Genomic DNA, 13,576 nt, shown 5'->3' on the forward strand with positions numbered 1-13,576 from the left:
TTTAAGGGGAATGCAGCAGAAGCCAATTGGGCTGATGTGCTCATAAGAACATAAGAAATAGGAGCAGGAGTAGGCCACTTGGCCCCGCGAGCCTGCTCCGCCATTCAATAAGATCATGGCTGATCTGATCTTGGCCTCAAATCCACTTCCCTGCCCGCTCCCCATAATCCTTGACTCCCTTGGCTCTTATCACACAGCGGAGTAAAAACAGCACATCTTCATGTTGGTGATTAGATGAAGTCCCGAGACTGGGCTTGGACAACACGTGAGCCGAGTAGCGTTTTCTCAGTCTAACATTTTGATGGTATAAATTGAGGGTGTGAGATCAGAGATTGGCACGAGAGTTGGCGCAAACATCTTGATGCCAATCTCCAACCATGTCATATGTGAACTTTCAGTGCAAGGATTGGGCAAGCAACTTAATGCCTCCTAGTACATGAAGTAATACTGAGGAGCACTCGACTCTATACATGCTGAGAGATTGCAATCCCTTCAGGTCATCCTGATCCAAACTGACTGCATGATTCTAGGCTGGCATATGAACAGCCAGTTAGAAAAACCTAGCTTAGCAGAACACGACTGCATTCTAAAAGTCACATCCCTTCACAGCAAACAGCTATAACCACCAGTCAATAAGCAGAAAGGACAATACAGCGTTTTATTAAAACATAAAAGAATAAGAGATGGCCCAAAGCAGTGCAGAAGCTTAAAGACGTTGGAATTTATAAATTATGTAGCTTGAGTGGTTATGAACAGAGTAAAATACAAACAAACATTTGCAACTCTTCTCTTCTTAGGTGGTCCCTTATATCAAGGATGACTTGCTTCCACTCTAAAAAGGGATGAGTTCACAGGTGTTTCAATGAAGGACCTAATATTCCAAGTCCTGAACTACATGTTGAAGAGCGGAAGATGTCTGTGTGTGGATTTTTTTTTTTTTTTAAAACGTGTGGTGGCCATTGCACACCAGCCACCAAACGGGCTTGACAGAGCTAGGTCTTGGTTCAGTAGCAAGGATTAACCAAAACGACTGGAGACCTGTTCTGCTGCACGGACCTTGTACGCACATATATCGCAGTGTGGGCTGGCCTGTGCTGTCCCTGGACCCTCGCCTCTTCTGAGCCCCAAATTTGCAACTACTAATTGGGTAGCAGCAGATTCCCTTTCAAAAGCAAGCAGTATTCCTTTACCACAGTCAGGGGCTGAATTGCAATCTGGTTTTCTTAATTCAGTCTCTTAATTCACATTAACTGATAATTCAAATCCCTTAGCACTAAAATCCTCAATTGTTGTTTTATTGACATTGCTTAATTCAAGTTATTGGATAATTCCATTTCTTGTAGTACAGATACAACCATGACTTTGAATCATCAAGAGTAGACTCTATTAGGACCGAGATGAGGAGAAACTTCTTCATTCAAAGAGTTGTTAACCTGTGGAATTCTTTACCGCAGAAAGTTGTTGAGGCCAGTTCGTTAGATATATTCAAAAGGGAGTGAGATATGGCCCTGACAGCTAAAGGGATCAGGAGGTATGGAGAGAAAGCAGGAAAGGGGTACTGAGGTGAATGATCAGCCATGATCTTATTGAATAGTGGTGCAGGCTCAAAGGGCCGAATGGCCTACTCCTGCACCTATTTTCTATGTTTCTATTACAGTTCTTTGATGTGTACAATAGGGAAAATAAGATAGATAGATTTATATAGCGTCTTTCACGATCTCAGGGCATCCCAAAGCACTTAACGCCAATGAAATGAGTTCACTGTTGTAATGTAGAAAACATGGCAGCCGATTTGCGCACAGCAATGTGCTAATGACCAGATAATCTATCGTAGTGATGTTGACCGAGGAATAAATCTTGGTCTGGATACCAGGAGAATTCCCCTGCTCTTCTTCAGATAGTGCCATGGGATCTTTTATGTCCACCCGAGGGAGCAGAAGGGGCCTTGGATTAACATCTCATCCGACAGACGACACCTCCGACAGTGCAGCAGCACTCCCTCAACACTGCACTGAAATCTCAACTGAGATTATATACTCAAGAGGGAATTGAACACACAACCTTCTGACTCCGAGGCAAAATATTGCAAAAAAGTTCAAATCTGGCTCTCATACCAAGCATCAATTCTCATCGAATGTGTACGAGATAATAGAGGTGAAGAGCAATCATTATTTTATAAATGTAAATCAAATTTATGTTTAAAAAAATACTCTGGACATTGTGATAACGGACCTGAGTGAGTCTCACAGCAGCTGCTGACTATGGTTTCGAAACTGTGCTGGATAGTATCACCACAAATTAAATTCCTGTATGGAATTCTATTTGCGATGATAGCACTGCACAAGCTCATCGAATTCCTGTATTTGTTGACTCTCTAGAACATTATTTCTGTTGACGCAACCAATAACGACATCTTTTCTGCAATGAGAGCACGGTGTTCCTATTCGTAGTTGACACAGCCTTTCAGAAGTTAAAACAGGGAGTCTCACCTTTTTCAGCCCCCTTACAAACCCTCCCCCCCCCCCCAAAAATGACAGTCAATATTTGCAGGGATATACCCAAGAGTATACCAATATTTGTGGCGGAACCCCTGGAATGCACCAATATTTACAGGGGGAGCCCCTGGAATGCACCAATATTTACAGGGGAGGGGAGCCTCTAGAAAGCACTAATATTTACCAGAAAGTTTGAAAACCTCTGGTGTACAGTGTTCAGTGTGATAAGTTTTCACCTTAACTGAGCAGGGTGGGTTGAGTGCGGGAGGAGAGTTCTCATTGGTGCGCGGAGCTAGGTTTTTGAAGAAAGGGAGATAAAAGCACACCTTCATAACATGCCCGTCTCTAATTACATTGCATTACTATTCTTTGCACAGCATTGTCAGAGTTCCTTTTAACTAAACAGCATGTTATTGGTGCCAGAGGCATATATTTCCGCCATCGATACAGCACTACAGCAGGAAATCTGAAATAAGTATAGAAAATGCCAGAAAGGGACCTCACAGCAGTCAGCACTTGAAAGAGCAAGACATGTTACATTCACAAAGATTAAAAAAACAACGACAAATTGTATTTATATAGCGCCTTTAACATAGTAAAACATCCCAAGGCGCTTCACAGGATCATTATCAAACAAATAAATTTGACACTGAGCCAAAGAAGACGTTACGACAGGTGAGTAGGTAAGTTTTAAGGAGCACCTTAAAAGGAGAGAGGTAGAGAGACGGAGAAGGTTAGGGAGGGAATTCCGGTGCTTAGGGCCAAGGCGGCTGAAGGCATGGCCGCCAACGATGGGGGCGAAGGAAGTCAGAGATGCCCCTTGGGCACTGTGTGCAATTCTAATCACCAGGGCAACAAGGAGACATTCAAGGCCTGAAAGCAGTTCAGTGACGAGCAATGAGGTAGATCCCTAGTGTTAAAGAAGTGGGGCATGAGGAAGGACTGGAGAAAATTGGGCTGTAGGAGGGATCTTACATGTGATCTTCAATATACACAAGATAATAAATATATATGAATGTAAATCCAAAATACTACTTCAATCTAAACTGTGAGAGAAGGACAAGGTTACTCAGTGAACAATGCACAAAGTTGATTTCTGGGTCTGCATAGTGGAGGCAAAACCTTGGAATCAGTTAAACAACAATTGGACATTATGACGAGGTAGAGAAGGAAACTGTTGTGTATGGAGAAAGAGTCAGATTGAACACTGTGTGCTCAAAGTAAAGTGTGACCGTAGTCTTTTATTGCAGGTCTCCAGATTGCCTCTCCAACCTGTGAAGCCTCCTTAAATACCTGCGCTCCCAAGGGATTATGGGATCCTTTGAGACTCCGGGGAATGAGCCCTCTGGTGGCTGTACAGAGTAAATACAAGTCCACATATATAACAGGAACCATATTGTCTTTTGGGATAGATCAGTTATGATGGGCCAAATGGCCTTCCTCATCTGTAGGCTTTTGATACAGGATAAAGAAACCTATAATCCTGTAGGAAGGACCTCCCTAACTCACCATGCAGCAATGCCAAGCTGATTATGAATCTAAACCTCACCAAATATGTCCTACTGCACCAGTTCTCAAATGCTGTTGGAAGGATATGCAGATAGGGTTAGATGAAATAGGATAGGAGGGGCTTGTGTGAATCATAAACGCAGACATAGGTCTCTTGGGCCGAATATGCTAGTTTGACCAAATCTCTAATGTTTCACTCATTTTGAGTGTGAATCATCATATTTATCATAGAATATGTAGCACGCAAACAGGCCATTCGGCCCAACTAGTCTGAGCTGGTGTTTCCACTCCACATGAGTCTCCTCCCATTCAATCGACCTCATCTCAACTGTTCAGCATAGCTTTTCCTCTCGTGTACTCTTCTACTTTCCATTTGAAAGCGTCCAAGCTATTTGCCTCAACCATTTCCTGAGGTAGCGAGTTACATTGTCTGAGTAAAGAAATTTCTCTGAATTTCCCTATTGGATTTTTGGTTGGGGGCAGGGAGGGGGGAGGAGGAATGTATTTCTCACAATCTCTGCGGGGGAAAAAAACACACTTGTTTTCCGCAGTCTGTCCATGGCAATACTGGTTCAACACGGCAAGAAACTCTGTACACCGTGAAGCAGTAAAGACTCGAACAGGTTAATGGTTTGATACTAGAAACCTGCTTTACCTGCTTGTCGAAACACTGCCAGCATTCCCATCATTCCTTGTGCTGACTTTCAACTCTTCAATAAGCATGGATGCATCTTTTCAAAGCAACCCGACAACTCCCTCTGCAGCACAGCAGTGTAGGCTGGACTGATAATGAGCCATGCCTCCCTCCTAAATTATGCAATGTTTCACAACATATTAAAAATGCAACAGGAGATGCTTGTACAGTCACATTCGATTTAGCTCACAGTTAACAAGTGACGTAAAGGGTGGAACAAAACTTTCTGCGCAGTGCTAACTTGTAGTGAGGTTTGTCCTGCTGTCTTCAGCTGAAAGCAGGAGGGAAGAACGCACAAAGGCGCTGGAACTCCAAATATTGTTGCCAGTCACTACTGAGGTCGGAATTTTAGCAACGAATCATTTTTTTTTAAAAAATAGGTCACACTGAAGCAAATTAAACTGATTCAGAAAATAAATGTTACCTAGTTTGGTTAGATTTGAATGGCCTATTCCTTTAAGAAAGAAGTGATAAGGTGCAAGCCCTCCTTCCAAGGGTGAATGGTACGGTATGGTAGCCAAGTGGTGATGGTAGTAGACTGGTAATTCAGAGGTTGAGAGTTCAAATCCCAAATCCTGGAAAATTGGGTGATTTGTAGTTTGGCACCTGATAAAATAATCATGAATGCTGTTGGTTTGTTAAACACCCAACTGGTAATGTCCTTCGGTCAAGTGAACTTGCCACCCTTGTGTGGTCTGGCCTACATGTAACTCCAGTCTGACGCTAACTGGCTGACACTTAATGCCCTAAGAAGGCAGTTAAAGATGGGCAATAAAACCTTCTCCCTGTAAAAATAAAATGCCCGTCAGTCTACTACTCGTAGTACACTTATTTTCCTCAGGATTTGGTTATTTTCAGGGAAGGGGTCTTGCACTGTCCTGCGCTATCAGAATTAGTCTCAACATGCTGCAACAACAACTTGCATTTATATTGCGCCTTTAAAGTAGTAGAACATCCCAAGGGACTTCACAGGAGTGTTATCAAACAAAATGAGATACCGAGTCACATCAGGACAAATTAGGGCAAAAGCTTGGTCAAAGAGATGGCTTTAATGAGCATCTTAAAAGGAGGAGAGGTCGAGAGTTGGAGAGGTAGAGAGGTTTAGGGGTGGAATCCCAGAGCTTAGGGCTTACGCAGCTGAAGGCACGGCCGTCAATGGTGGAGCGATTAAAATCGGGAATGCACAAGAGGCCAGAATTGAAGGAGCGCAGAGATCTTGGAGGGTTGTATGGCTGCAGGAAGTAACAGGAGGGGCGAGGCCATGGAGGGGTTTGAAAACAAGAATGGGAATTTTAATATTGAGGCATTGCTGGACCGGGAGCCAATGTAGGTCAGCGAGCACAGGGGTGATGGGTGAACGGGACTCGGTGAGAGTTAGGATAGGGGAAGCAGAGTTTTGGATGAGCTCAAGTATATGGAGTGTGGGAGGCCGGCCAGGAAAATGTTGGAATAGTCAAGTCTGGAGGCAACAAAGGCATGGATGAGGGTTTGAGCAGCAGAAAATAATGCCAAAATAGCAGGGGATTCTGAGTCAAAAGCGGGAAAAAAAAACACTCCTCCATTGCTAAAGAAATGTGTACACCGAAAAATTTTCAGAGGACTAATTTTTTGCCCCCTCGCCCCACATATCTTTCCTCCTATTGGTGCATGGTTTCATATGCAGCAGTCACCCTCTGTACCTCACCCCCGAGTTGCTGTGATATGTTGATAAGGTGAGATAAAGTAAGGTGGGCGAAGGTTCACGTGGAGCAAAAACACCGGCATCGGCCTGTTGGGCCGAACGGCCTATTTCTGCGCAGTAAAATTCGATGCAAGTTTATCCACCCCGTGAGTCTGGACAGCGAGTGTTTAGTGGATTATTCGATCGCAATTGATCTGATCCTGCCCTCACTCTACAGACACAAAGGCTCACTCCCAGGAGGAGTGAGTGCTTAGTGAGCAAGAGTGAGACGCTCGCTGATTCCCTTCCCTCCCCCTCTTTCTGGCCTAGTGCAGAGGCTAACTGCAGTGCTCCAACCACTGCCAGTTACAATCGTCACGGTAACATGTAAAATATCAGCTGGCGGACAACTGCCGCTATAATCACAAAATCATTAGCACAAACACTGAGGATGATGTGTCCCACTAGTCCAGGAACATTTGGTAGCTTCCATTCTGTTAGAGATGCAATATCGACCTTTATTTGTTTTAAATACCCCAGGCGCGATGCTCGTTTGAACATTATGTTCCTCAGGCAGTACACTGAACATAAAGATGAATCACTTCAGTGCAGATCCAGACAGGATGTCACAAAGTGCTCATGTGGCTTACGGAATGAAGAAAACCAAAGAGGCCTCATCATCTCACTGGGAGTGATACAATTAAAGGACAGAGTGAATATTGACACGACTGTGTCAGCCAATGGGTTGGAGAGAGGGTGGGACGTGAGAGACACTACGACAACAGCATCTCCCGACTGCAGCAGGGTTATTTCTCCAGCGATAAACAGTGGGTGGAGAATAGTTACATACTACAAATTGTGCGTAGACTCAATCCTAGTCACCGACGGCAGTGCAGTCTCCAGGCGTGATTGATGGGGAAGTTACCCTACCGTCTCAATTCTGGCCCGGAACAACAGTGTCACTATATGCAGCCATTCAAGAAAGTGAACAACTTACATTTTTGTGGCACATTATGTACAGAGTAGCTTTTACAGGGCAACAGAGAGTAAAATGGACACTGGACAGCAGGGCAAAGGTGAAGCGTGTCAGGAGAGACAAAGGCACAGTTGAAGAGAAGGATCTTACGGAACAAAATTAGGGAAAGCCCCATATTCATATGGCACCTTATCACATCCTCAGGGCATCCCAAAATGTTTCACAAACAATGAACTGCTTTCAAGGAGGGTTCACTGTTGTTACATAGACAAAAGCAATAGCCACTTTGTGCATAACCAGGTTGCACACCCAGCAAATGGAGTCAATTACCCAATTACCCAGTTATTGGTGGTGTTTGAGGGGGGAAAAATATTGGCCATGACCAACGATAATCCAAACTGCACCTGCCCCAACCGCCACTTCCTCGAAGACAATAAACTTTTCTTTAGCGGGTTATGATTGGTTGGGACGGCTTTGCAACAACCAGCAGCCACTATAAGCCCACTGACTCCCACAGCTACCTGGACTACACATCCTCCCATCCCACTTCCTGTAAGGACTCCATTCCATTCTCCCAGTTTCTCCGTCTCATCTGCTCTGATGACGCCGCCTTTCACACTAGTGCCTCTGACATGTCTTAATTTTTCCTCAAGAGGATTCCCCTCCGGCGTGGTTAACATGATGCTCGACCGTGTCCGTTCTATTTCCCGCACCTCTACTCTCACCCCTTCCCCTCCCTCTCAACCACAACCGGGTTCCCCTTGTCCTCACCTTTCACCCTACCAGCCTCCACATTCAACGCATCATCACCTGCCATTTCCGCCACCTCCAGCGTGATCCCACCACCAATCACATCTTCCCCTCCCAGCATTCCGAAGGGACCGCGACACCCTGCTCCATTCCGCATTCACCCCCAGTAGAAGCCCGCCCTCTCACGGCACCTTTCCGTGCAAGCGCAGGAGATGCAAAACCTGCCCTTTTGCCTCCTCCCTTCCCACTATCCAGGGCCCCAAATACTCCTTTCCAGGTGAAACAGCGATTTACTTGTACTTCTTTCAATTTAGTATACCGTATTCGCTGCTCATGATGTGGTCTCTACATTGGGGAGACCAAGCGTAGATTGGGTGACTGCTTTGCGGAGCATCTCCATTCAGTCCGCAAGTGTGACCCTGAGCTTCCTGTCGGCCTGTCACTTTAATTCTCCACTCCACTACCACTCTGACCTTGGTCTCCTACACTGTTACAACGAAGCTCAACGCAAGCTCGTTTAGGCTCTTTACAGCCTTCTGGACTCAACATCGAGTTCAATAATTTCAGAGCGTAGCCACTGCCAATCTTTGGCTCCCTTCCCCCCCCCCTCCCCCCCCCAGAGCCTGTGTGGATGTCTCTAATGGCAGCTGGTCATTATCCCGCCATTCACACCCTGTTTTGACTAATGTTTTTCCAACTCCTGGCATTCCCATTTGAATTTGGGCCATCATCCCTTTTGTCTCTCTAATCTCTCCTGTCCTCCAACCTATCACAGACCTTCCCCTTTTGTTCTTTCTTCCCCTCCCATTTTTAGTGCTGGTTAAGAATCCGTTCTTTCCAAACATTCTCCAGTTCTGACGAAGGGTCATCGACCGGAAACGTTAACTCTGCTTCTCTCCACAGATGCTGCCTGACCCACTGAGATTTCCTGTTATTATTCCAGATTCCAGCATCTGCAGTATTTTGCTTTTGTGTTGTTGTCGCAGCGCATTTATATTTTGATTGGTTCTTCTGTCCCCTCCCTGTGATAGGTGGATTCTCACAGGTGGCCATGGGAATGAGCCAGTCCCAGGTATTTATCGACTGTACTGTATGCCTGAACATCAAGAAGTTGCATCTATGAGAGGCTGGAACTTAAGGTTTGTTTTATTATGATATTGAAGTATTGTTTGAAGAGGGGTATGGACGTATCATAAACCACTGACTCAGTATTTGCTATAGAGTTTCAGGTGTTTAAAGGACTTTTTTTTCTTGCTCCATTGGTTTGACATTTTTCTCCTGCTCGGGCGAACCCTAAGGTGTTGTCAGGGGGTCAGGCTGAGACATGAGTGCCACCAACTGAGGAAAGCCTAAACTCATGGAAGTTTTTGAAAGCAGTGAGGGAGATGACAAAGTGGAACTGGTGTTGAAGGGCATTCCAGAGGGCAAGGGCATGTTGGCCGATAATTGTATCTTCAAGAGGGAGCTGGATCGGATCCTGACTGGGGCAGAGATCGCGTCATATAGAAGCTAAGGAACACAGGAACAGGAGCAGGTCATTCGGCCCCTCGAGCTTGTTCCGCCATTCAGTGATACCATGGCTGATCTGCATCTTAACTCCATCTATCCGCCTTGGTTTTACAACCCTTACTTAACAAAAATAAGTGCCTTTATAGATACTTGTGGGTCCATGTGATCCCCTGGATTGGTTTCGATTGCCTGAGGTCACAGGGAAATTTTACCAGAGTATTTTCTCCCTCTGGTCTTTTGCCTCTCCCAGGAGATTGTGTGGTTTTGGAGGGGGGGGGGAAAGGATCATCATGCTCCATCATTTGTGCACAGCAGGCTTATTGGACTAGATGGTCTTTTCCTGCCCGTCAATTTTGAATGTTCATACATCAGACCTTGTAAAAGCTAGCCATGTTGTTGCTACTTCATGTACATAAAATCATTGATGGCAGCAGTTACAAGTCTAGGTTGATCAATTTTACAAGGCTGTTGAAACATGGTAGGCCAAGAAATTTGCCTACGCATGTTATACTGCAGCATTGTGCACGATTTCCGATCATACCCGAAGGGTCGAGAACCAGGACACAGATTTAAGGTGATTGGCAAAAGCACCGTAGGCGACAGAAGGGAAAGCGCTTTTAATGCAGTGAGTGGTTCGGATCTGGAATGCACTGCCTGAAAGGGTGGTGGAGGCAGACTCAATCGTGGCTTTCAAAAGGGAGTTAGATAAGTACCTGAAGGAAAAAGAATTGCAGGGCTACAGGGAAGGGCGGGGGAGTGGGACTCACTGAAGTGCTCTCGCAGAGAGCTAGCACAGGCTCGATGGGCCGAATGGCCTCCTTGTGTGCTGTAACCATTCTATGTTTCTACACTTGATCCAAGCAGCTCATAGACTGTGAACAACACAACATCCAGCTCTCCTCCCAACCGCCTATGCATGGATTAACTGAACAGTGCAGCTTTTCCGGGGAGAGTGAGGAGAAAAACAAGTAGCTCTTGTACAGCTTCTCGTGATCGGTGAGCTGGTGTCAGGACCCCAGCCCATCTTCTCATTCAATCGGCAACACATACTACATTGTAGGACAAGGGGACATAGAGAAAGTGTCTATTCACTTCAATTCAACTACAATTTTAAAATATTTACACAGACGTACAGAGAGGTAAACACACAACAGTGACTGCACTTCAAAAGTACGTCATTGGCTGTAACGCGCTTTGGGACGTCCCGTGGTTGTGAAAGAAATGCAAGTTTTTTCTTTTACAAAATACAATCACCATATGCAAAACGGTTTCATAAAAAGAGTCAATTTCAGGGCCTAGTGATTATAGCACCAGCTTCAAGGAAGTTGCATGTTTGAATTCCATTCGACTTACTAAAGGCACTTCAGTCAAATGAGGTCTGTACTGTGAAACAAAACCAGCCCGCAGTGAGTTAAAGTGATTCACTAAGAGGCCACCAGGCCTTAAGCCTCTTTCTATGCCTCGTGACCCTGTAATCATCCATGCATCTGGTCATCTGACCCCCTGGGCTGCACTGTGGAGCCAATTGTTCAGACAGTTACTCCCGGATCAGGCGTTGGCCAGCATTGAAGCAGTGACTGGAACGACTGATTATCGGCACAACTTAAACTCTTTCAACTAGAAATGAGCCTCAGGATTCACCCAGTGCTCAGCGTTACACAGAACTTGCAACAAGTATTTATATAGCGCCTTTAACGTAGTAAAACGTCCTAAGGCGCTTCACAGGAGTATTATGACAAACATTTTGACACCGAGCCACAAGGAGAAATTAGGGAAGGATGACCGAAAGCTTAATCAAAGAGGTCGTTTTTAAGGAGCATCTTAAAGGAGGAGAGAGAGGTAGAGAGGTGGGGAGGTTTAGGCAGGGAATTACAGAGCTTAGGGCCTAGGCAACAGAAGGCATAGCCACCAATGGTTGTAAGATTATAATCAGGGATGCTTAGAGGAGCGCAGATATCTCGGAGTTGTGGTGCTGGAGGAGATTACAGAAATAGGGAGGGGCGAAGCCATGGAAGGATCTGAAAACAAGGATGAGAATTTTGAAATCGAGGCATTGCTTAACCAGGAGCAAACCTAGGTCATCGAGCACAGGGGTGATGGGTGAGCGGAGCGGGTATTGGTGCGAGTCAGGACATGGGTAGCCGAGTTTAGGACACAAGCAGCCAAATGCCTTGCCCAATTTCTTCATATCTGATATGGAAGATCCCGGTCAAAAGTTTCACATGTAGTTCCTCTGCAAGTGCTGCCACTTCAAAGAGTAGTATTCGGTTCAACTACACTCATCATCATCATCGGCAGTCCCTCGGAATCAAGGAAGATTTGCTTCCACTCCCCAAGTGAGTTCATTGATGGCTGAACAGTCCAATATGAGAGCCACAGACCCTGGTACAGGTGGGACAGACATTCGTCGAGGGAAGGGGTGGGTGGGGTTGGTTTGCCGCAGGCTCCTTCCGCTGCCTGCACTTGACCGTTTCACGCTCTTTGCGTTGAGATTCGAAGAGCTCAACGCCCTCCTGGATGCACTTTCTCCACCTCAGGCGGTCTTTGGCCAGGGTCTCCCAGGTGTCAGTAGTGATGTTGCACTTTAACAGGGAGGCTTTGAGGGTGTCCTTATAACGTTTCCGCTGCCCACCTTTGGCTCATTTACCATGAAGGAGCTACACGACTGCAAGGACGGACCATTCAAACCAAAATACACAGTCGCTGGAAGGGTTTATAAATGGGTGATCTCTATTTTATCATGGAGTCTATAAATAAACAGAGGATTTGGGAGAGTCTAATCGTCACACGAGGAGAAAGGAAAATGCAGCTTGTTCATTTAAAAAAAAATCTTGATTACAAACTAGATGGGACAGTGTACAAAATCATTCTAAAGTCATCAGGACTAACTAGGTAGTCACTATCGAGCGATTGAATAATTAAACTTGCTGCCAAACTATTCCTGCTGCACAAGCAGGAATGCACTTTGTAAAGGGAGACTGGTGACTGACACAGGAAAGGGCACCAAGTGCTGAGGGCACTGGTTTCAAAGCCACATGAAGCTCGACACTAGCCTATTCTCCGTGAACTGCTATAAAAAAAACCATTGCAGATTCAAAATATCTGTTTAAAAACATCAGACCGGAATTTCCTGGAACTTTTCATTTGCAAGGGCCTTTTTTTAAAAATGAGGGGAAATTTGCGCCGAAGGAATTTTACACCGAAGCCTCGTGACGCGCGAATTTCCTCGATCATAAAAACATAAGAAATAGAAGCAGGAGTAGGCCATACGGCCCCTCGAGCCTGCTCCACCATTCAATAAGATCATGGCTGATCTGATCATGGACTCAGCTCCACTTCCCCGCCCGCTCCCCATAACCCCTTATCCCCATATCGTTTAAGAAACTGTCTATTTCTGTCTTAAATTTATTCAATGTTCCAGCTTCCACAGCTCTCTGAGGCAGTGAATTTCACAGATTTACAACCCTCAGAAGAAATTTCTCCTCATCTCAGTTTTAAATGGGCATCCCCTTATTCTAAGATTATACTCTCTAGTTCTAGTCTCCCCCATCAGTGGAAACATCCTCTCTGCATCCACCTTGTCAAGCCCCCTCAAAATCTTATACGTTTCGATAAGATCACCTCTCATTCTTCTGAATTCCAATGAGTAGAGGCCCAACCTGCTCAACCTTTCCTCATAAGTCAACCTCCTCATCCCCGGAATCAACCGAGTGAATCTTCTCGGAACTGCCTCTAAAGCAGGTATATCCTTTCGTAAATATGGAAACCAAAACTGCACACAGTATTCCAGGTGTGGCCTCGCCAATACTCTGTATAGCTGTAGCAAGACTTCCCTGCTTTTATACTCCATCCCCTTTGCAATAAAGGCCAAGATACCATTGGCCTTCCTGATCACTTGCTGTACCTGCATACTATCCTTTTGTGTTTCATGCACAAATATCCCCAGGTCCTGCTGTACTGCGGCACTTTGCAATCTTTCTCCA

The 13,576-nt window shown here is 45.3% G+C and overlaps 1 protein-coding gene across 1 annotated transcript in view; it reads right to left on the minus strand.

Annotated features, from left to right (window-relative positions):
• LOC139262376 (coiled-coil domain-containing protein 85C-like) overlaps positions 1-13,576 on the minus strand; it is a 249,274-nt gene that overhangs the window by 99,931 nt on the left and 135,767 nt on the right. The window lies entirely within an intron of this gene.

The sequence above is a fragment of the Pristiophorus japonicus genome, chromosome 4 (genome assembly GCF_044704955.1).
Source record: "Pristiophorus japonicus isolate sPriJap1 chromosome 4, sPriJap1.hap1, whole genome shotgun sequence".
Taxonomy (NCBI): Eukaryota; Metazoa; Chordata; class Chondrichthyes; family Pristiophoridae; genus Pristiophorus; species Pristiophorus japonicus.